The following is a 20,911-nucleotide window of genomic DNA, read 5'->3' as shown; positions in this document are numbered from 1 at the left end:
AAAGAGGGGGTCTCTGGACCCTTGTTAGGATTGCTTGATGGACTGGTTTAAATCTGATCCCAGCTGAGATCAAGAGAAAGGCCACTCAACTTTTGCAGGTAGAGGCGTTGGTCTGTAGAGGAATTCTGAATAATCATATGACATTAGGTGGAGGAGAGGACATCAGTACACACAGGTTGGGAGTAGAGCCATTGATGTTAGAGTAGAGGTTATGATTACAAAGGAATGAGACCCAAGTGGGCTAGACAGGGTCTAGAACAAAGGACAGAGTCATTATTAGAGGACTCAAGAAAGCTGCTGTCTAAGCCACAACTCAGTTTGCTGATTGAGAGGCAAATAGAACCTGACAGAAGGGGCTTGATAATAATCTAGTGGGCTTTAGGCCCTATAAGTTAAGAGGCCCGGATCTGTCTGTCTCTTCATGTGGGACACATCCTAAGGGAGGTGTGAAGCTCCTTGGGGAAGGCACCCTGTTGACTTCCATTACCTACCTGGCCTGGGAGGAGAGCTGGCCAAGTGAAGGCAGGTGGCATCTCTAACAGGAAACTTACAGTTCTGCCTGCAATGTTGCTGACGCTACTTGGCCATCTCTTCTCAGCAGTGGTGGTCACCTTGGAAGCTGGGCTGAGTGAAGCGCTTTTCAGCTTAGAGCCAATAAGATCTGTGGCTCGGACCTGAAGTCCTTCAACTCCAGGGCAGGTCCATTTCCAGTGATCCAACTCTTGGCTGGCAGAGCTGCCAGGGCTCTTCCTAAGCTGACTTCTGCTGAAGCCCAGGCTTACCACATTGAAAGCCACAGCAGTGGACTGGCCTGTTGGGACTGCTTGAGGGCAGATCACTGTACAGAACAGCTATTCATAGGCCTGCCACCTATCTTTCCATTTCTGATGCCTGGCTTTCTTTTCCTCCTGTTTTTTGTTGAAGCAGACCAGAGGATGCAAGTCCAGGGGCTGCTCAAGTCCCATCTCTAATCTAAAAATCAAATTGTGCACCTTGGAGAGTCCTTCAGAATAGAATTAGTTTCCTGGCCTCTTCTTTCTTCAAAATAACTCTTTCCTTTTAACCTTCCTTACCAAATGCACATTTCTGTACTTGTGATGTTTTCCATCTGCCAATTTCCTTGATCTACATTTCTAAATAACCTGTTAAAAATGTCAGATTAAGATGAAGGTAACACATCAAATTTCAGCCTGAGTTTCTCCAAGCAATGTTGAACTCTTTTCATAGACAGTTTATAAACTGACCCAAACTTTTTTATAGAATATAACTTGCTGAGTATACAAAAGTTTACATTTAGACACATTTATCTCATTTGCCTTTATCCAATTTAAATTAGCAGTTACACCTAAATGACTTAAGATGCTGATATTAAATATTGCTATCTGAATTCAAGTAAAGTTAAAATTGCATTCATCTAGAACAAGTACTAATTACCCATTTTTGTTTCATTGAGTACTGATTACCCGGAAACCATTTAAAATAAATTCAAAAGAAGTTTAGCAAGTTACAAAGCGATATTTTCAAAGGTAGTGTTCTTCCTAGATTCAAAGAGAAATTCCTTCAAGCTCAGTGTCTTTTTACAGTTACAGTTGCATTTTTCCTAAGAACACCTTAGGCCCATGATGTCATATTCAGTTGGCCACGTGGGGCTTAGGCACTTGACCTAAAACCCAGCAGACCAAAGGGGTGGGGTGAAGGAGGGAAAAAAGAGGGAGAAGGAGAGTGTGAGAGAGACAAGAGAGGAGAAGAGCTAGTGAGGAAAGAGAGAGATGAGAGGAGAGAGGGAGCAGGAGAGAAGAGAAAGGAGACCAGAGGAGGAGGCTAGAGAGCCATCTGGGGAGTGAACCAGTGGATGGAAGACTTTCTATCTCTCTCTGTCTCTCTACCTCTCTCTGTAACTCTGCCTTTCAAAAGATTTATTTTTATTTATTTTGAAAGGCAGAGTTACAGAGAGGCAGAGGCAGAGAGAGGGTTCACTCCCCAGATGGCCCCAATGGCCGGAGCTGCACCAAGCTGAAGCCAAGAGCCTCCTTTAGGTCTCCCATGTGGGTGTAGAGGCCCAAGCACTTGGACCATCTTCTACTGCTTTCCCAGGCCATAGCAGATAACTGGATTGGAAGTGGATCAGCCAGGACTTGAACCAGTGCCCATATGGGATACTAGCACTGCAGGCAGCGACTTTACCAGCTATGCCACAGCACTGCCCCCCCCCACACACACACCTTTAAACATGTTAACTCAGAAATTGGTGGCATAACCTTATGGGAATCAAAGCCTTCTTTTGAATCTTTTCAGGTAGATTCCCTGCATTGTTGGATTTTGCTGCCATCCCACCAATAATCACATCCTCTTTGCCAGTATCATCTAAAGCAGATAACAAAAAGCCCTAGTGGCTAGAGTGTTGGTAGACATTAAAAATATATTTTTATTTGCACTGGAAATGAAAAGTGAAATTTGTCCTCAAAGTTATTTTCTTATATGGTCAGAATTGGATTCTTAGGCAGTTTTGGTGTGCTCAAAGTCCATTTCAAACTCTTGCTTGGTTCAGTAAACTTAGATCTATTCCATGAGGTTTTTTTTTTTTTAGTCCAAGGATGCAACTTCTATTTCTCATAATTCTTTCATTATCAAGCACAACCTTTCAGTAAAGAGTACATAGAAGTCTGTGAGAAAAAATAGATTGTAAATTTCAAATTGGGAAATGTGGGATCCCAAAGCCAAGAGTGGGGCCTCCAAGGGACCCTAAGCGGGGAACCATTCAGAGCTGCAAGCTCCTTGCCTGAGGAATCAGGGATGCTTCCCGGGACTTTGTTTTTTTTTTGTTTTTTTGTTTTGTTTTGTTTTGTTTTTGAGTTTGGAAATGCTGTTGACCTTTGTAGGTTAGAAAGTGTTGATACTTGAAGATGGCAGATGTCAGGTTTTCTGAGGGAAATCCCAAAGCCTTCTCTCTGCCTGGTTTCTGTAGTGAAATGGTTATCATGTTCGCCTCACACGTGAAAGGTCCCTGGTTCAAAACCAGGCAGAAACAAAGGATTGGCGTTTTTGCAGGACCTGTCAGGCATTTTATCCTGGTCTGGGAACAACAAACCGAAAACCAGCCGATCCTGTAGCACAGGTGCTGGTGTTACTTACTTGATGTCTATCACCTTCAGTTTGGTTCACTGGACCCCAAGTCACCAGGATGAGGGCATTTGGATGTGGGGCCTGGGAGAGGTAATTAGACTTAGAAGAGGAATAAGACGGTGGTCTGCAAGCCAGGAAGAGTGCCCTGCCAAGGAACCGAATCAGCTGGCACTTTGCTAGTGGCAGCCCACATTAAAATAGCTCACTAAGGGATTCAATGACAGGACTCTGCAAAGTTCATCATCTCCTTAGTTTCTTAGGTCAAGTAGTTCGTTGTCCTTAAATGTGAGTGCTGGCAAGAAATACTAGAATGATGAGCAAGTGGGAAGCAAGAGGCAGATAAGGTGCTAATGACTTAACTGATGAAAACAGGGATACTACACGGATTCAGGCTGCAGTTGTGTCCAGATTTCAGATGTGGACGGTTCACACAGGGTCCAGTGTGGAAGTGGATGGCATGGAATAGACTGGCTGAAGGGAAGGCAATTTTTCATCTGCTTTTATTAGTGGAAGTAAGAGATGATAGGTGGAAAGTAGTTGCAAAAAGTGGCAGTAAGCTTGTATTCAATAAACTTATGCCCTTTTTACATTAAACTGGAAGCAATTTACGCTGTGAGAATGAGAAAGTGCATCCAAAGAGTACAGCAAGATTTGTATTGGGAGTAAGCAAATTCAAGCCCTCAGGTGATACCCTGCTCTTCAGGAGGTGCTGTTCTTGGGTCTGATCATAGAGTATTGCCGTGCAGAGTGATGTCGTGATGCTGACAGGGAACTGTCTGCTGTGTTGAGCATTAGCATTTGACCTGATGCAGAGATTTAGCAGAGACTCTAAGATGCATGCAACATTGACCTGAGAATTGAGGGTTGAGAGTAGGAAGTGCAGGTTTGTGAGAATAAATATAGATGTTGTTGGCATATAGAGGTGGTATTTGAAGGTGTATTGGCCAGACCTGGTGTGTGTCTTGGGTGATGGACAGAGGACAAATAAAACCAAGGCTATGCAAGCTCAAAGTGAAGGTTGATTCCCTTGCTGAGCCCTAAGTTCTGACCCAGCGTGGACCTTGCATGGCCTCTCAGTGAGAGAAGCACGATCTCCTGTCACGGCTCCTGTCCTCCAAAGCCGTCAGGACTCCCAGACCTGACTTGGGGAACAACAACTCTCCAGGTTCTTCTCCTCATCTTCCTTTCCCCAGGGAGAACTGGGTACAGAACTCTCAACTATTTGAACTTCATCAAAAGACCAATATGTTAACATTTCAACCATCAACATTTCTTTAAAATTAAAGATCTCTGCGACTGAGATCCCAGTAGAAGGAATGGGCCATCAAAGAAGGAGGTACCTTTCTCTAAAGGGAGGAGAGAACTTCCACTTTGACTATGACCTTGTCTAAATAAGATCAAAGTCAGCGACCTCAAGAGGCTTCCATAGCCTTGGAAACTCATGACTAGAGCCTAGGGAGATTTCTGACGCCATAAGCAAGAGTGTCAAGTTGTTAAGTCAGCAACAGGAGTCACTGTGTACTTACTCCTCATGTGGGATCTCTGTCCTTAATGTGTTGTCCAATGTGAATTGATGCTACAACTAGTACTCAAACAGTATTTTACACGTTATGTTCTGTGTGGGTGCAAACTGATGAAATCTCTATTTAATATATACTAAATCGATCTTCTGAATATAAAGATAATTGAAAATGAATCTTGATGTGAATGGAATGGGAGAGGGAGCGGGAGATGGGAGGGGTGCGGGTGGAAGGGAAGTTATGGCGGGGGGGGGAAGCCATTGCAATGCATAAACTGTACCTTGGAAATTTATATTTACTAAATAAAAGTTTTAAAAAAAATAGCCACGTCCTTACATAGCTGATAAATTAAAGCATACTAATTGAGGAAATTGGATATTCCCAAAGAAATCAACATTGACCTCAAGAGTTGTTGATCTTTTTATATCACACATCCCTGTACATGCTTTAAACATCATATAAAATAGACACCATGTTTTTATCATAAGATTGGTTATTACTTACAAAAAAAACGCATACATCCTACAAAGTACAATTCCACGAACCAAAATTGACTTCTTCATTTCTCTATGTTGATTCTGTCCTTTGGTTTCCTTTCTTTTGCGTCTGCTGCTGCTACTTTCTCCTCTGATCAGAACTTTACTTACCTACCCCTACCAGTTAGGTCACCTTCTAAGAACCACCAAGGCAACACTTGGAAGCTGGCTGTTGGTGACAGCAGTAGAAACAAGCAACCTGAATGAATTTCTGATGTTTCACTATGGAGATCTGTGATAGAGTTGGAAAGAACCTTTTTTGAGTTGCTTCAGGTAAAGTTAGACATTTTGATATTGATAGTTTTGTGAAAGTCTTCTATTAAAATACTTCTGTATGGGTGCGTTTGTTAGGTTTTACTCAACACTACAATAAACCTCTTTTGCAACAATGGCTCTTTTTGGGGATACTCTCAGGAGTGACCACTTTGAATACAGCAGTGGTAGGTGCATTGGTGGTTCAGTGGTAGGATTCTCGCCTCCCACGCGGGAGACCCGGGTTCGATTCCTGGCCAATTCAGGTTTGTCTTTTGCATTTTTGGGATCTTTACACTTCTCTGCAAAATTGCACTGCATAGGCCAGTGCTAGGACCCTTGTCTAGGCGATCCTGAACTGATGACAAGAGTCCATGAAGCAGCAACACAATCTTAGTGGGATCTCAAAGTTACTACACTCAATAAGAGCGTAGGAGAGTTTTTGCAGTTTGGAATGTTGGTTCTTGGAGCCACTGCCACTACCACCTAGGCTCCTGGACGGTCCCTGAAAACTTCAAGAACACCCAGGTCCTTGATCACAGAGTGCACCTTGGGCTGAGCGCTGAGCCGCCTCTCTGTGGCAGGAGAGGAGCCTCGGAGCCGGGGGGCGCACCCGAGGGCCTGGGGCACAGACACCGTGAACCAGATTTCTTGGCTTGGGCCGCCATCTCTGCCTCCGTAAGTTCAATGCTGTTCTGAGAATGGGTCCAGGTCCCCCGCAGTGTGTGTGTCAACAGGTGTTGGCCTGAAAATTACATCTTTAATAAAAGAAAACAAAGTGTTTATCTTTAAACAACAGTCAAATGTTGAGGAAGAACATGTAGACCTCCTGACCGAAGATAAGCGACCTAAAATTTCCTTTCTCTTCCCTGAAAGAACCTCAATCCCCTGTAGCCTGAGAGCTGAGACTGGGGGAAACCACACATCCTGAGAAGAGGGGCTGAGTAACAAAGCAAACTGAATTGCCAACTGGTGAGGCCAAGGCAACTTAGGCTGGCTGACAAGGTCACAGCAGAAGGTGTCTCAGCAAGGCGTGAGAATGACAGCTGTGGTCCTCTTGGTGGTTTTAGATTTGATGGGAACTACACTCTGCATAAGAAAGCCAGAGCTTCCTGGTGGTTCTGCTAAGGATTGCTGCATTTCTAATTTTAAGTGCAATAAAGAAAATAAAGAGTTACAGAGAGAACTACAAAAGAGGGGATACATTTTAAAAAGGGCCTGCTTTGAACTTGGGGCTTCTGGTAAAGATTAGATTAGGCAGGTACTATTCTAGCTTGTGTAGCCAGTTTCTGCATAGCTGGACAGCACTCCAGGCCTTGGCTTGTGTGGGCAGCCCATTGTCTCGCACCTGTCTGTGATTGTAACCCATGCTCTAAATATGCCCCCGGAAAATCAAAGAAACTGTAACTAGATGTAGACATAGAATCTAGAGGCACCATAAAATACAAGGTCAATGGTTCTAAGGAAATTGACAACAGACTTGCTATTGTAAGAAGAAAGAATCACATGTGATTTATGCTATGAAGATAAGTCTGGTACCTGAAAGCTAGAGCCATGCCTTCAGCCTTGCTGTGAGTGTGTCTCTCATTTCTTCCTGTGCCAACGCCTCTCACACCTTCAGGAAATGCTGGACTGGCTGGAGCTGGACTCTGGCACCCAACTTGCACGGTGTCCACTGTTAAGTGAGGGAGTCGATAGAGAAGGGCTGGAATCATGGGAAGTGAAAGCGGCACATGTGAGAAAAGCCAGGTGAAGACGCAGGCATCAAAGCTCTAAATTTTGCTGTGTTCTCCTTGCCAGTAAAGGAGCCTTTCAACACGCATTGGAGGAGATTCACTCAACTCTGCCTGGGGAGCCTTCAGTGCTCTGCTCTGAGGCAATGGCCTCAGAACAGAATATGGAGTCCTCATGGACTCACCCACACTTGTCTTCTAAACCCCTAAGGAGGTGCAGTATATTCCAAAAGAGCTACGTGACTCTTCCAATTTACAAAGACAGAAACACATGAGATACATGTGGAAATTGATATTAAGGGTATAGGATTATAGTGAAGGAGTCGTAACATTGGATGGATGGACTTTCTGAATGCCTTACTCACAGTGTGGTGACGATGGCATGGCTTCTGGTCAAGGAACTCACTCTGTAGCAAATGAGTTGCAGCCGTGGGCCTAGGCTCATGGAATTCATTGATTTCACCACATTCTCTCACATCCTGAAGCCTCTGGTCTGATTAGAACAGTGGAATGACCTCTTGAAGCCTCAGTTACCATGCCAGCTATGTGGGACAAGGTTCTCCAGGCAGCCAATTCACCAGGCGGTGCTGTTTCTCCCATAGCCAGGATTCACAGGTCCAGGGACCAAGGAGTGGAAATGGAAGCAGCACCACTCATTATTACTGCTAGTAATACATCAGCAATAGTTGGCTTTCTCTACCTTTGCCTTCACGTTCTTCTGGTCTGGAAGTCTTAGTTCAGAAGGGAGGAATGTACCCATCAACAGACAATGATTATATCGAACATTAAGACTGCCACTCAGCCACTTTGGGCGTCTCATGCCTCTGAATCCACAAGCAAAAAAGGAAGCTACCGTGCTGGCTAGGTTGGTGGACCCTGATTGCCAAGGGCAAGTTGAACTGCTTCTCCATCCATGGAGGCAGGCAAGGAAGAGTTATGTCTAAGCACAGGAGATCCCTTGGACATCTCTTAGACATCTCTTAGAGCAACCGTGTCCTGAGATAAGTCAGTGGAAAACCAAACCAGCTCAATTCAGACAGGATTGTTAATGATCCAGATACTTCAGGAATGAAGGTTCATGTACCCCCACCCCGCCCCCACCCACACACACCAGGTGAATAACAAAGACCAGCTGAGGTGCTTGCAGAGAGCAAAGGAACATGGAACTGAGTGAAAGAAGGCAGTTACAAATACCAGACTTGTATGAGACCAGTTGCAGAAACAAGCATGTAATAGTTACAAGTATTTCTTCCTTTCTCTCTCTCTCTCTCTCTCTCTCTCTCTCTCTCTCTCTTTGTCTCACTTCCTCTCTCTCCCTGTTAGTCTCTCTTGCTCATCTCCTTACTCCTACCACATAAGATGTATCAACTTAACAATAGCATTGAAGTTACAGGATGCTAATGGGAAGAATAGCCTCTTGGTTTGTGGATCGTGATAGTTTTCTTATGTTAGGCACAAGTGAAAAGGGGCCATGGTCTTTATGTGGAGCATGCTTAGAGAGATGTTTCTGAATGGCAAGTTGACAAAGATTGCGCTAAGATTGTACTATCTGGTGGACAAGACACCCAGGTTAGGAGGTTGTTGTCTTCTTTTCAGTAACATATTTGTAACAATGACCACAAACGCACTAACCCTCCTTTTACAAGTAAAGCTTGACTAGTCCCTGGGTGGGCTCGAAGCACCAACCTTCTTTGACGCCTTAACAGGCGAACACGCTAACCGATTGCGCCACAGAGACACGGGAAGTATCATGTTTCCGGTTTCAGAATACACTAGGCATTCACTGAAAGCCTAGGTTTGGCCTCCTCGCTGCAAGATAACTGCAAACTCCAAGCTTCGGGAGTGTTTGGGACCCTGTCGCGTCTGTCCCGTTAGAAACCCTGACACCAGAAGGGCTGCCGAGTGGCCTTGGCCCCGCCTTACCCCTCGCCTGCTTCGGAAACAGCGCGCCAGGGACGCCCGAGTCCGCCACCGAGTCCGCGGGAGCCGTGCTGGGGCCCACGGGGTCCGAGCGCGCCCGTGGGCTCTGTGCCGGCGCTTCCCACTCCGCGCTCCGCCCGGCTGCCCTCGGCGGAGTCCGTGAGGTCGGTGCGACTGGTGCGGGTGAGTGACCGCGCCAAAAGCAGACGCTGGAAAAGGAGCCAAAGAAAGCAGAGGCGTCGCTGAGACAAGGAGACCTCCCAGGAGGCCTGCGGGGAAGCACCGGCCAGATCCCAGGCGTGGGAATCGTGACTGTGTGGAAAAAGCGGGAGGAAGAAGCGGAGACGCGCATGGGAGAGAAACGCTCAAGGATCTCTACAGGTCCAAGAAGGAGGCAGCGAAGAGCGTATTTCGTTTTATTTTTGAAGTCGCCAAATGATAGGCGGCACACTGGTTGCCAGCAAGCTTCTCCAGCCTGGAGGTCTGCAATTCGAGCCCGGGACACCGCGACGCCTACCAGCCGCAGCTAGCGAAGGGACCGGTGTCGCTTGGCTTGGACTCCTGCAGCCACTGGCGCGGAGGGAGGTCCCTGGCTCGAAGCGATCCGAAGAGGAGTAAACCTCACCGTGCACAAACCCGGAGCAGGTCGCGTCAAAGAAGGAAACTTAGACGTGCTCTTTGTCACAACTGGACGGGAAATACCCCCAACGGTGAACTGTTGCCTCTCAAGGACCACGCAGCAGGCGCTTCCACCAATGAAATAATGTGGCTGTAGCAGTTCTCCCGGGAGAGGCTTTTTTTTTTTTTTTAGTGCGAAAGGTGCATAAGAGCTTTTTTTAAGAGAGAGAAATCTGGGTTCATACCGCGCACAAGGAACCAGCCACGTGGAGGAGCATCTAGCCCAGGAAGCCTGGAGGCTCAGGACTATAGCAAGCCCCCACCTGGGAAGAGGCCAGGGAAGAAGAGAAGGGGCCTGGAGAAACCGTGTCCCAGGCTTTTAACCCACTTCCAAAGGGGAGTGGTTAATTAACCTGATTGGCTGGTGGGCACCCAGGTGTGGCCAGGTAGGGGCATGAGGTCACACAGGGGCTTGGTGAAGGTATCAGGTAGGGCGTGAGGTCACACAGGGGCATGGCGAAGCCGTGGTCTTCCAGCTCACAGACCTAATGGATTTTAACCTATATGCCTGCCTACTTCATTCCCCCCTCAGGGACTCCATCCCTTTAATCCTAAGGGGAGTGGATGGACTTTGAATCATCTCTTCTGTAACTGCTTCCTGCTTATTGAGGGGCGTAGCGCAGGCCCTGGCCTATCCAGGGTCTGGAAGTCTCTGTCTATCCTATCTAACAAATTTGCTTTGTGAGCTGGAGCAGTCTCAGTCATTGCCAAGGTCTGTGGCCCCTGCATGGTCAGTTACTCCCAGGAGTCGAGTTCTGAAACATAAGTTGTTAATTAGTATAAGCAAAACCAATTGTAGGTGGGTGCCCCTTTAGATGAAAATAACATAGCTTACAGATTCCCAGATAGTGGGTAGTGATAGGCTATCCTTATGTAGATTATAAACGCATTTAGCTTGAGTATAGAGAATTGCAATAGAATAAAGCATTAGGTAGCTTTATCGTCAATAACAGTCCCCAGAGATAACTAAGAAAGGCAGGGACAGCATGTTTGCCTTAAGGAGACAAAGGCAAAAGTTTTACTTATCCCTTTTGCTTTGCAGTACTTAAGGCTTCTGGTTGGCTTCTAGGAACAGTCAGTCATGTCATTCACATTCACCTGTGGAGACTTAAGAGGTAGAAGTTTAATGCTAATTTCATGGAGGTAGTCCTGCTCAACAGCACCTGGTAAGGTCCCTGTCATGTACGCTGAAACGGATCTGAAGAGGATCTGAAGAATGGCTTGCTCAGGAATTCCTAATGTTGCAGTTTTTGTCACAAACTCCTTGATTCCTTGGAACACCTTGGCGGCTCCCCTGTCCAGCACAGTGTCTGTTTCAGAGGCTTTTAAGCAAACACAAGGCTTAGAATCCAGATCCTGGAATCCATAGCAACTTTTGTAGCTACCCTTTTCAGTACAAAGTCTGCATCAGGGCCTCTTTAAAGCTATATATGAAAGCTTGGAATCTGAATTTTGGAATTCCAATTCCATAGAGTCCTGTCATCAGCAATTCCCAATACCGGAGCTTTAGTTAGAAGCTCCTTAGTTCTCTGGAACAACTTTTGCAGCTACCCTTTTCCGTACGGAGACTGCATCAGGGCATCTTTAAAGCTACACGAGAAAGCTCGGGATCCAAATCTTGGAGTCCCAAGTCCACAGAATTTTGCCATTTTGAGAAATCTCCTCGGCTGTCTTTAAATATCTAACCCTATGTTAAAACATACGAGCTAGGAATTTCACAAGATTTTACATTTGAGGCACCTAATAAACTTTAAAGAAATACCTAAACACACAGGCAATGGAGTTTGACACTTAGACATAACTAGAACTTATGATGCATAATATCACAATAGAACAAAGCAAATCTTTGGGATCAAGTTTTACCATTAATGTTAATACTGTAGTTCTTTTGAGAACAGAGATCCTACATGGGCAGTTAGTACACAGTGACTCCTGTTGTTAATTTAACAATTAACACTCTTACATGTGACGTCAGTGATCACCTGAGGCCCTTGACATGAGCTGCCTAGGCCATGGAAGCCTTCTGAGTTCTGCAAACGCCATCAGTGTTCAGACAGGGCCATACGCAAAGTGGGAGTTCTCTCCTCCCTCCAGAGAAAAGTACATCCTTCTCTGATGGCCACTCTTATCCACTGGGGTCTCACCCAGGGAGATGGGAGAGCTATTTCAAATACCAGTCAGACTTCTTCTTCTTCTTCTTCTTCTTCTTCTTCTTCTGTTTTTTTTTTTTTTTTTTACACGAAGCCAGATTGAGTTTAGAATGAACTGAATGAGTTTAGAATAAAATGAGTTGAATGAGTTTAAAATAAAAAGCCGTGGTCCAGACTGGCTTGTCTCCACTCCCTGTATCCTAGTTTTTATGGGAACAATAAATTATTGCACTGCAGTACACATTGTAAATTACTGCACTACGGTACAGCACTTTTAAAAAGAAGTGAGTATTGCGGTATGTTTAATTCTGATAAATGCAGTCAGCATCCAGGTCAAGTTATAGAAGATTACTATGATTCAAGAAAGGTGTGTGGAGCCCCTTTCCAAGCCATTCCTTCCCTCTCTCTCTCTTAGTTAATCACTATTCTGAGTCTTATCACCAGAGCTCACAATTGCCTTTTAAAATTCATGTCAATGATTGTACAAGGGTACTCAAAATATACTGGAAAATGGCAGTCAAAGATAAGTTTCCTTGGCTGTAACTTTTTTTTTTTTTGGAAATCCATTCAGATGAGCAGTCTTCACAAAGTTCACCCAAAAAATCATATCAGGAAAAAAAATGCTTGGATTTAAAATTTTTTTTCACCAAAGCAAATGTTTTAATTTCATTTTCCATGAAGTTTTTGAAGTGCCCTTGTGTACTTTTTTGTACCTGGCTTCCCCCCACCCCTGGGTAATTATGCCCATTATGTTCATGAGATATATCCAAGTTATGTGTATCATTTCTAAAATTTGGTCCCAAAGTTTCCTGAGCTTTTGATGGAAGAACAAGTAGGAAAGTCACTGAACCCCATATGGAATGCTGGACTTCCATGGCTGAAATAAATATCTTCCTAGGGATTTGTTTCTTGAACTCCAAATATTGCTCTGAATTAATTCAAAACTCACTTTTTAGTTAAGTTTTCTGCCAGCACCATGTATTCAAAGCAATGTAATTCGGTTTTCTATTCAGTGTAGACATGATTAGCATCTCTGTACTGTAATATATGTAGCTAGCCCATAATTGTAGGCATCTAACCCCCCCCCCCAAGCTTGCAAAATGGGTGAGCAATAGTAAAATGGTTGTGTCCATGCAGGTATCATTATGAGATCAGAGCAATTATTTCTCCTGCTTTCCTTTATATCTTCAGAGATCTTGCTTTGGCTTCCACAGGAAGTGATGAGAAGCCAATGCTTCTTCTTCTGCTATACCATGGTCAGTGAGCATGCAGATAACTCTCTCCATAGTATTCCTTGCCAGATGTTTGCTGGGGCTCTGCCCAGACCATCTGTCCATGTGAGATGCATCACTGGAGCCAAAGGAACCTGCACCCGACAGGCTGACCTGGCCCCTAGCGCTATGGGCTCATAATTCCTTGGTTCTTCTGTTTCTCCCATGCGCAGAAACAGAGCTCTTGACTCCTGCATGCTGAACCTGGGTCCTGGACCAAGGCTTTAGTTCTTTCTTTTAATTTTTGCATCGTGATTTCTCCCACCAGGGGCATCGCTGGGGGTTTCTGAGTGTCGTGTTTCAAGTGAACTTCTGGGGTGATCTCTGTTAGGTGGTGATTGACAGAGATGCATTCTCTGTTTGATGGTGTGTGACAGGAAAACTAGTCTGCGAGTGTCTACTGATTGTCCATTATCCTGGAGAGGCTGGCATTTCCTGGCATTTGAGCCTGCAGCAGTGCGGAGCTGTTCACATCTCATCTTGCCAGTGTGTGGTGAAGTTATTATGGGACTATAGCTGTCAAGCAACAGATTTCTTTTTTTTAAGATTTATTTATTTATTTGAAAGGCAGAGTTACAGAGACTGAGAGAGAGAGAGAGAGAGAGAGAGAGAGAGAGAGAAATCTTCCATCTGCTGATTTACCCCCCCAAATGACCTCAAGAGCTGGGGCTGTGCCAGGCTGAAGGCCAGGAGCTTCTTCCGAGTCTCCCACGTGGGTACAGGGGCCAATCACTTGGGCCATCCTCCACTGGCCACCCAAGCCCTTCCAAGCAGCACCATCTAAGACCAAGGCACTAAAGCTCTCCTGGGAGAGAAGGCAAAGCTCTGGCTGTGGTGAAGACAGCACACCAGTGAAGACAGCACCAAGAACTCCAGGGACAAAGCAGAAGAGAGGGTGGGCAAGGGGTTGGGTGCCACAGGACGCACTCAGCACACGCTGGATTTCCAGTTTTAAACTGTCGGCTGCCTGCACCTTCAGAGGGGGCGTGCAACCCTCACAGTGTCCTGAGGATCCTCTAGGCTAAGGGTGGGTTAATGTAAATATACACTTTCAACCGGGGTGCCTGAGGAATATTGACAGTATCAGCTTGGTTTGAGATCCAGATGCAGATTTAAATTCAGGTTCTCTCCACCAATCAGTGGGTTCTGCCGCTGTGCTCCCATAGGATGGGAAGACAAGCAGGCCCCTCCTCAGCTCCCCTCTGGAGCTCACAAACCAGAAAGCACTGGTTCAGTGTCAGCTTAGGCAGAGGACTGAGACCTATGGAGAAGATTCACTGTAAGAAACCTGAAGAGCCTACACTGTGGTGTGCGGCGCTGGCTTCCCCATCGGCTCCGGTTTTTGTCCCAGCTGCTTCCCTGGATAGTAGTGGAGGATGGCCAAGTCCTTGGGCCCCTGCACCCACCTGGGGATTTGGAAAAAGCTCCTGGCACCTGGCTGTGCATTGTCTCAGCTTCAGCTGTTGAGGCCATTTGGGGAGTGAACCAGCAGAAGGAAGACGTCTCTCTGTGTCTCCATCTTTCTCTAACCCTGTATTTCAAATAAATAAACAAAGAAATATTTAAAAGAAAAGAAGAGAAATATGTAGAGAGAGAAAGTGAGAAAGAAAGGAAAGAAAACCTGAAAGCATTTCCCTCTTGTAAACCTGGCCGGAGCGGGGTGACAATGGCCAGCACGGGAGAAGAGAAACGAGGTCTGGTTGATGTGAGCTGCGTGGACACGTGGACACGGCCGCTTCTCCTCCTCACTCTGCTCTTATTCTCCTGGCTTCAGGAAAAGAGTTCTGTTTCCGCCCGGTTTCGAACCGGGGACCTTTCGCGTGTGAGGCGAACGTGATAACCACTACACTACGGAAACCAACCGCGGTAGCACCTGCTAAAATATTTCCCCGAAAGCCATGCAGATGAAGCCTGTGCCCTGGTATCTTCATGAGACAATGTGGTGCCTTTCTCGTCCCCTTCCCGCCGCCTTCGGTCACTTCCCCCATCCACATAGGATAACAAAGCCCGCGTTTCCACGAACACGTTACGGTCCTGCGGAACAAAGGGGCCAGTGTCCGTTCTCCTGCGGGAGCAGCACGGGCGCCAGCCTCTGGGGATCCCGCACTCCCTGCGGCCCCGCACGCCTGCGCCACGCTGCGTCCCCGCACGTCCCCGAAGGAGCCGCTGGAGCTCCTCCTCCGGATGCCCCGGGAGCTGCCGGGTACCCGCCACAGTGCCTGCGCCCGGAGCAGGCCTGGCAGAGGCTGAAGCGGAGGACACAGCCGACGAAGGCGCGCAAGGACAGCCCAGTGCCACTCCCAGGGGGCGCGAGGGACATGGGTGTGCTCGCCTTGGTCCGCGCCGCTTGCTTGAACTCCGTCACCAGGAGGAAGGAGCGGGTGACAGCAAGGCCCGTCCTCGAGCCACAGGAACACACGCGCTCCTGGCGGGTTAGATGTGGAATCGAGGAACGCCCCTGCGCCAGAGCCCTTGTGTTTGGGATTGTTCTGAGCGTGGGAAGGATGGGGACCGAGCTCCAGCTGAGATGGAAACACTCAGGGGCGGCAGGGTTTTGGGGACTGGCTCGTGGTGGTCTTTGTGGATCTCAAGGCCTTGCTTGGGAGAGATTCCCTCGGGCGTCTGTGTCCCTGCTTTGTGTGCGTTGTCGTCGGAGCTCGTAGCGGCTCAACTCAGCTCCCTGTACCCGGGGCGCCTTCGGGTCTCCCTCCCGCCGGCCACCCCCGGGTGCCCTGGCGCCTGTACACACCTCCCCGGAGACCCGCTGTCTGCTCCGCAAGGCTGCGTGGTTTCTGAGCTCAGCCGGGACGCCAGGCTGCCTGCGGGAAGGGGCTCCTGGTGCGTCCGGTGCGGTTCGCCCTTTGGCGGGAATCTGCAGGGGGCGGCCTCCCAGGGCTTCCCTGAAGGCGGGACGAGGCGCAGGTGTGGTAACATGGATTAGTTCTTCTCCGACGCGCGTGTCCAACGCAGCCGCTGCTGCTATGGAAACAGACCAGACAGTGCTTGCTGTGTGTCCCTGGTGGTCTAGTGGCTAGGATTCGGCGCTTTCACCGCCGCGGCCCGGGTTCGATTCCCGGTCAGGGAAGGGTCGTTTTATGCTCCCATGCTCTTCCCAACTCTCCCTCTGGGCCTGTTGTTGTCATCTCCATTTCCCACCTGGCGCCTGTCACTTGACAAGTCCCACAAGCAACATACCCCACGCTACACAACTAGGTATGTGGCTTAAACTCCATCACTATAGTGCAGTAAAGAGTGAGCTTTGGAAAGTCAGCAGGAAAATTTAACAGGAATATGTCAAGATCAGGCTGACGCCCAGCATGGAAACTGTGGGGCTCTGCCTTATGTTTGTCGCTGATGGACGTCAGCATTCACTGAACCAGCACATGGAGATCACCATCTGCAGCACACTCTCATCCAAGGCCCCTCCCACACCAAGGTGTGGGGGAAGTGTCTTCCTGGTGCTTACCTGAATCAGCCTGCTAGCCTAGAGGTCTGGTAAGCCTGGGGCTTCCTGTGTTTCAAAGATGTCCAGCTTTATGTTGGATTGCCAAAGACAAGTCAGTGGAAGGAAAAGTTCATCTTCAGAAAAAGAAATTCAAATAAGAATCAAGTTTTTGAAAATGCCTAGTGCAATCTGGGCACATGGTCTCAGTCTGTGGGCTGCACTGAAACCTTTAGGATGGAAATCTGGGCTCTTCAGAAGGACTTTCAACATCAGGAGTGAAGAGCCACCTCTCAAGACGCTTTGCAAAGATTCTGTGACTGTTCCCTTGGGTTGTCTAGCAGTGAACCTGTGTGACCCTGATCTCCTACAGACCCCACAGACCTGCCTCCTACATCACAGAATTTCTTGCCTGACCTATGTCAGTTGTCAGAGTGGGGGACCCAATGCAGTTTTCTGTGCAGTCCCAGGGACTTAGTGACATTTGATTCTGGAATGATTGATGCCCCTGGACCGTCCAGGAGCCTAGGTGGTAGTGGCAGTGGCTCCAAGAACCAACATTCCAAACTGCAAAAACTCTCCTACGCTCTTATTGAGTGTAGTAACTTTGAGATCCCACTAAGATTGTGCTGCTGCTTCATGGGCTCTTGTCCTCAGTTCAGGATCGCCTAGACAAGGGTCCTAGCACCAGCCTATTCAGTGCAATTTTGCAGAGAAGTGTAAAGATCCCAAAAATGCGAAAGACATACCTACATTGGCCAGGAATCGAACCCGGGTCTCCTGCGTGGGAGGCGAGAATTCTACCACTGAACCACCAATGCACCTACCAGTGCTGCATTCAAAGTGGTCACTCCTGAGAGTATCCCCAAAAACAGCCATTGTTGCAAAAGAGGTTTATTGTAGTGTTGAGGCAAAGCTAACAAACGCACCCACACAGAAGTATTTTAATAGAAGACTTTCACAAAACTATCAATATCAAAATGTCTAACTTTACCTGAAGCAACTCAAAAAAGGTTCTTTCCAACTCTATGACAGATCTCCATAGCGAAACATCAGAAATTCATTCAGGTTGCTTGTTTCTACTGCTGTCTCCAACGGCCAACCTCAAAGTGTTGCCTTAGTGGTTCTTAGAAGGTGACCTAACTGGTAAGGGTAGGTAAGTAAAGTTCTGATCAGAGGAGAAAGTAGCAGCAGCAGACGCAAAAGAAAGGAAACCAAAGGATAGAATCAACATAGAGAAATGAAGAAGACAATTTTGAGAGAGAGACAGAGAGAAAGGTCTTCCTCTGCCGTTGGTTCACCCTCCGGTGGCAGCTGAAGCCGGCCCACGGCGCTGATCCAATGGCAGGAGCCAGGTACTTCTCCTGGTCTCCCATGGGGTAGAGGGCCCAAGCACTTGGGCCATCCTCCACTGCAGTCCCTGGCCATAGCAGAGAGCTGGCCTGGAAGAGGGGCAACCGGGACAGAATCCGGCGCCCCAACCAGGACTAGAACCGGGAGGATTAGCCTAGTGAGGCGCAGTGCAGGCCCCATCCTGCATTCTTTTGCAGGTTCGCATAGCCTCACCCAGTTCCTTGAATCCCCTTTGCTTGCTGTTCACTACTCCCACCCCCAGACCCAGTCTTTCTTCAAGGTCCGGCCCCTGGCGGTCGGGGCCTTCTGCCACATGGTCCGTCCTGTATATGCAGGCAGCTGGTCAACCAAGCGACCTCTGGGATTTCTTTTCTCTGAACAAATTGGGTCTGGCTGCCTCCTCTCACTTCTGTGCCTCTTTCCCTAAGATTTGGTGCCTAGTTGGCGATGCAGGGGAAGGGGGCCTCTGATGGTGTCAGAAATAAGGGTATTTGACTGATTTAGCAGGTGGGTTAAAAGTGAAGGCAGCCGTCCCTGGGTGGGCTGGAACCACCAACCTTCCGGTTAACAGCCGAACGCGCTAACCGATTGCGCCACAGAGACTACAGATTCAGAAGTACAGGGATTGCCCCTTCCCCGGCCCGCGTGTCCCGGGCTGCCGCCGGCCTTGCAGAGCGACGCTATGCGCTCCAGCGCCCAGGACTCCACCAAGAGGCGAGTGGGAGCCGCGCGGTGCGTTGGGAGGTCGGGCAGCCGCAGGGACAGCCACACGGCCTTCACCCCACCGCCTCAGGAGTCAGTAGTCTTTCAGAAAGAAATGAGCAAAATACTTTTTTTTCAAACTGCTGAAAAAAAATGTGCTAAAAGATGAAGCAAGGATGATTCATGTTGGTCTTTGATAAAATACAAATTTACTGTATTCAAATTATAACATCCTATCTCCTCATTGTACTAGACTCTGACTGAGGAGAAAAAGGAAACACAAAAATATCTTCAGCTTAGTGGAAATATTTAAAAGTCTCAAACTATCTTCAGCCTGTCCCTTGTGCACCAGATACAGCATTTCCTGAACTCCTACTGTTGCAAGCCCACCTCAGTATCCAGCTCTGCATGAGATCCATTAGGTAGAGGCCTCCATCACCTAGGCTTTCTTTTGCTCTCTCAGGCCCATGGTTTGTTTTTGTTCCCAAAGTCCCTAATGAGGGGGAGAATTGTCAGCTTACTGGAGTCATTTTGCCTGATGGCTCAGAGAGCTGGAAGTCCCTGGGAGTTTCTGCCAATCCTACAGCACCCAGGAACCCTGTGCAGAGCATTTACCTATGATTGACAGGTGCAGGTATCTGAAAGCCCAGCTAGTTGATTTTGTAGTGAATAAGGCTTGGGGAAAAGGGAATGCAGGGGCCACCTTTTAAAGATCTACATAGAAATGGATAAATCCTTGCCACAGAAGGTCCAATTATGACAGAGAGTGACACATGTGAGACTGTGCAGAGGAAGACTAAAGATGTTCTGCTTGCATGGGCAAGACACCCATCATGGGAGAGACAAGGAATCAGAGAAGGGTGGGAATTAGACCAGGTGTATGCAGTAGCTTCTAATCGTGCTATCATGTTGTAATCACATGGAGAGCCTATAACTACCACAAATGGCCGGTTTCTGTTCCTAGCAATCTCAGTTTGAAGTGGCTTCAGGTGGGTTTGGAGCATTAGTAGTTTTCAAAGTACCCAGGGGCTTCTAGCCTTTGGCTAGAGATGACAAGGAATGTGAATGTGCTCAGGTCACCAGCCTAGAAGTATCCCAAGCATGAACCTTCTTCATAGAAGAGTCCTAACAAGAGACATTGATAGAATTCTTCCTCTTTCAGTGATGATATTTGCACAGCAGGGGAAAAAAGAGAAGAGAAAAAGATAGAGCAGGCTTTCTCCTAGACCTCTGTCCTCAAAATGTAGTGAGAAGCACACAGTTCTCTGTGACCTGTAGCATGGACAGTAAACTGAGTAAAAACGCAGGGGCTGGTGTTGTGGGCCCACATCTCATATGAAGGCAGCTTTGAGCGTGGGCAACTACCCTTCTAGTCCAGCTACCAGCTGATATGCCTGGGAAGGCAGTGGAAGATGGCCAGTTACTTGGGCCCCTGCACCCACATGGCCAACCCAGAGGAAACTCCTGGCTCCTGGCTTCAGACTGGACCAGCTCAGGCCTTTGTGGCCATTTGGGGAGTGAGCCAGGTCATGGAACAACTCTCTCACGGTCTCTCCCTCCTCCACCCCACCCCTGTAGCTCTACCTCACAAATAAAATAAGCAAATCTTAAAAAAAAATCAAAGAAACAAGAACCTTTGCTAGAAGCAACCAGCCCCTATTATTTCAGTACAATCTCAGTAGTAAGTGCTTACAGTCTTGATTTCACAACGCAAGCCTGGAGCAGGACAACAACTTGAAAATCTTTGTCTTCAATGAGTCTTTTCAAGAAGAAACTATACAGAGAGTTTGTAGGTCTTCTTCTCCCAAAGAGAACCCAACAGCAAGAAAAGCAAACCTTTAGGGAATAGCTTCTGGGTTTGCATTTGCCTTCCCTGCAACAGATGGAACACATCAAAAAGCAAACCCAAAATCCTTCCCTAAGAAGACTGGTTGACAAGAAACACCTAAGGAATGAGAAATGAGCATTTTTTCACTTTTCATTAAAGAATTTTTGGTTATTTCCTGAAGATATCCCTGGAATGCCCTAAGGAGAAATAGCTTTGCAGAATGTTGCTTACCCTGGGCACAGGGCATCAGCCAAGATATATGCCTTGCTCTTTAGTTGGCAATTTCCCTTTTTCTGTTGGAGCTCCAACATATGCTGAGTGTGTCCTGTGGCTCCCAACCCCTTGCCCACACTCCCTTCTACTTTGTCCCTGGAGTTCTTGGCGCTGTCTTCACTGGTGTGCT

General features: G+C 47.4%; 6 non-coding genes across 6 annotated transcripts; 3 read left to right on the top strand and 3 right to left on the bottom strand.

Moving 5' to 3' along the window:
• The first annotated feature begins 2,955 nt into the window (after positions 1–2,955).
• TRNAV-CAC (transfer RNA valine (anticodon CAC)) lies at positions 2,956–3,028 on the top strand. Its single transcript has one exon. It is a non-coding gene; the product is annotated as a tRNA-Val (tRNA).
• A 2,597-nt stretch (positions 3,029–5,625) lies between these two features.
• On the top strand, positions 5,626–5,696 carry TRNAG-CCC (transfer RNA glycine (anticodon CCC)). Its single transcript has one exon. It is a non-coding gene; the product is annotated as a tRNA-Gly (tRNA).
• Positions 5,697–14,968: 9,272 nt separating this feature from the next.
• Positions 14,969–15,041, bottom strand: TRNAV-CAC (transfer RNA valine (anticodon CAC)). Its single transcript has one exon. It is a non-coding gene; the product is annotated as a tRNA-Val (tRNA).
• Positions 15,042–16,196: 1,155 nt separating this feature from the next.
• On the top strand, positions 16,197–16,268 carry TRNAE-UUC (transfer RNA glutamic acid (anticodon UUC)). The gene has a single exon. It is a non-coding gene; the product is annotated as a tRNA-Glu (tRNA).
• A 1,107-nt stretch (positions 16,269–17,375) lies between these two features.
• TRNAG-CCC (transfer RNA glycine (anticodon CCC)) lies at positions 17,376–17,446 on the bottom strand. Its single transcript has one exon. It is a non-coding gene; the product is annotated as a tRNA-Gly (tRNA).
• Positions 17,447–18,507: 1,061 nt separating this feature from the next.
• TRNAN-GUU (transfer RNA asparagine (anticodon GUU)) lies at positions 18,508–18,581 on the bottom strand. Its single transcript has one exon. It is a non-coding gene; the product is annotated as a tRNA-Asn (tRNA).
• Between the last annotated feature and the right edge of the window lie 2,330 nt (positions 18,582–20,911).

Source organism: Oryctolagus cuniculus, chromosome 7 (assembly GCF_964237555.1).
Source record: "Oryctolagus cuniculus chromosome 7, mOryCun1.1, whole genome shotgun sequence".
NCBI classification, from domain to species: domain Eukaryota; kingdom Metazoa; phylum Chordata; class Mammalia; order Lagomorpha; family Leporidae; genus Oryctolagus; species Oryctolagus cuniculus.
The sequence above is the reverse complement of the archived record's forward strand: the minus strand, read 5'-3'. Positions and strand labels throughout refer to the sequence as shown.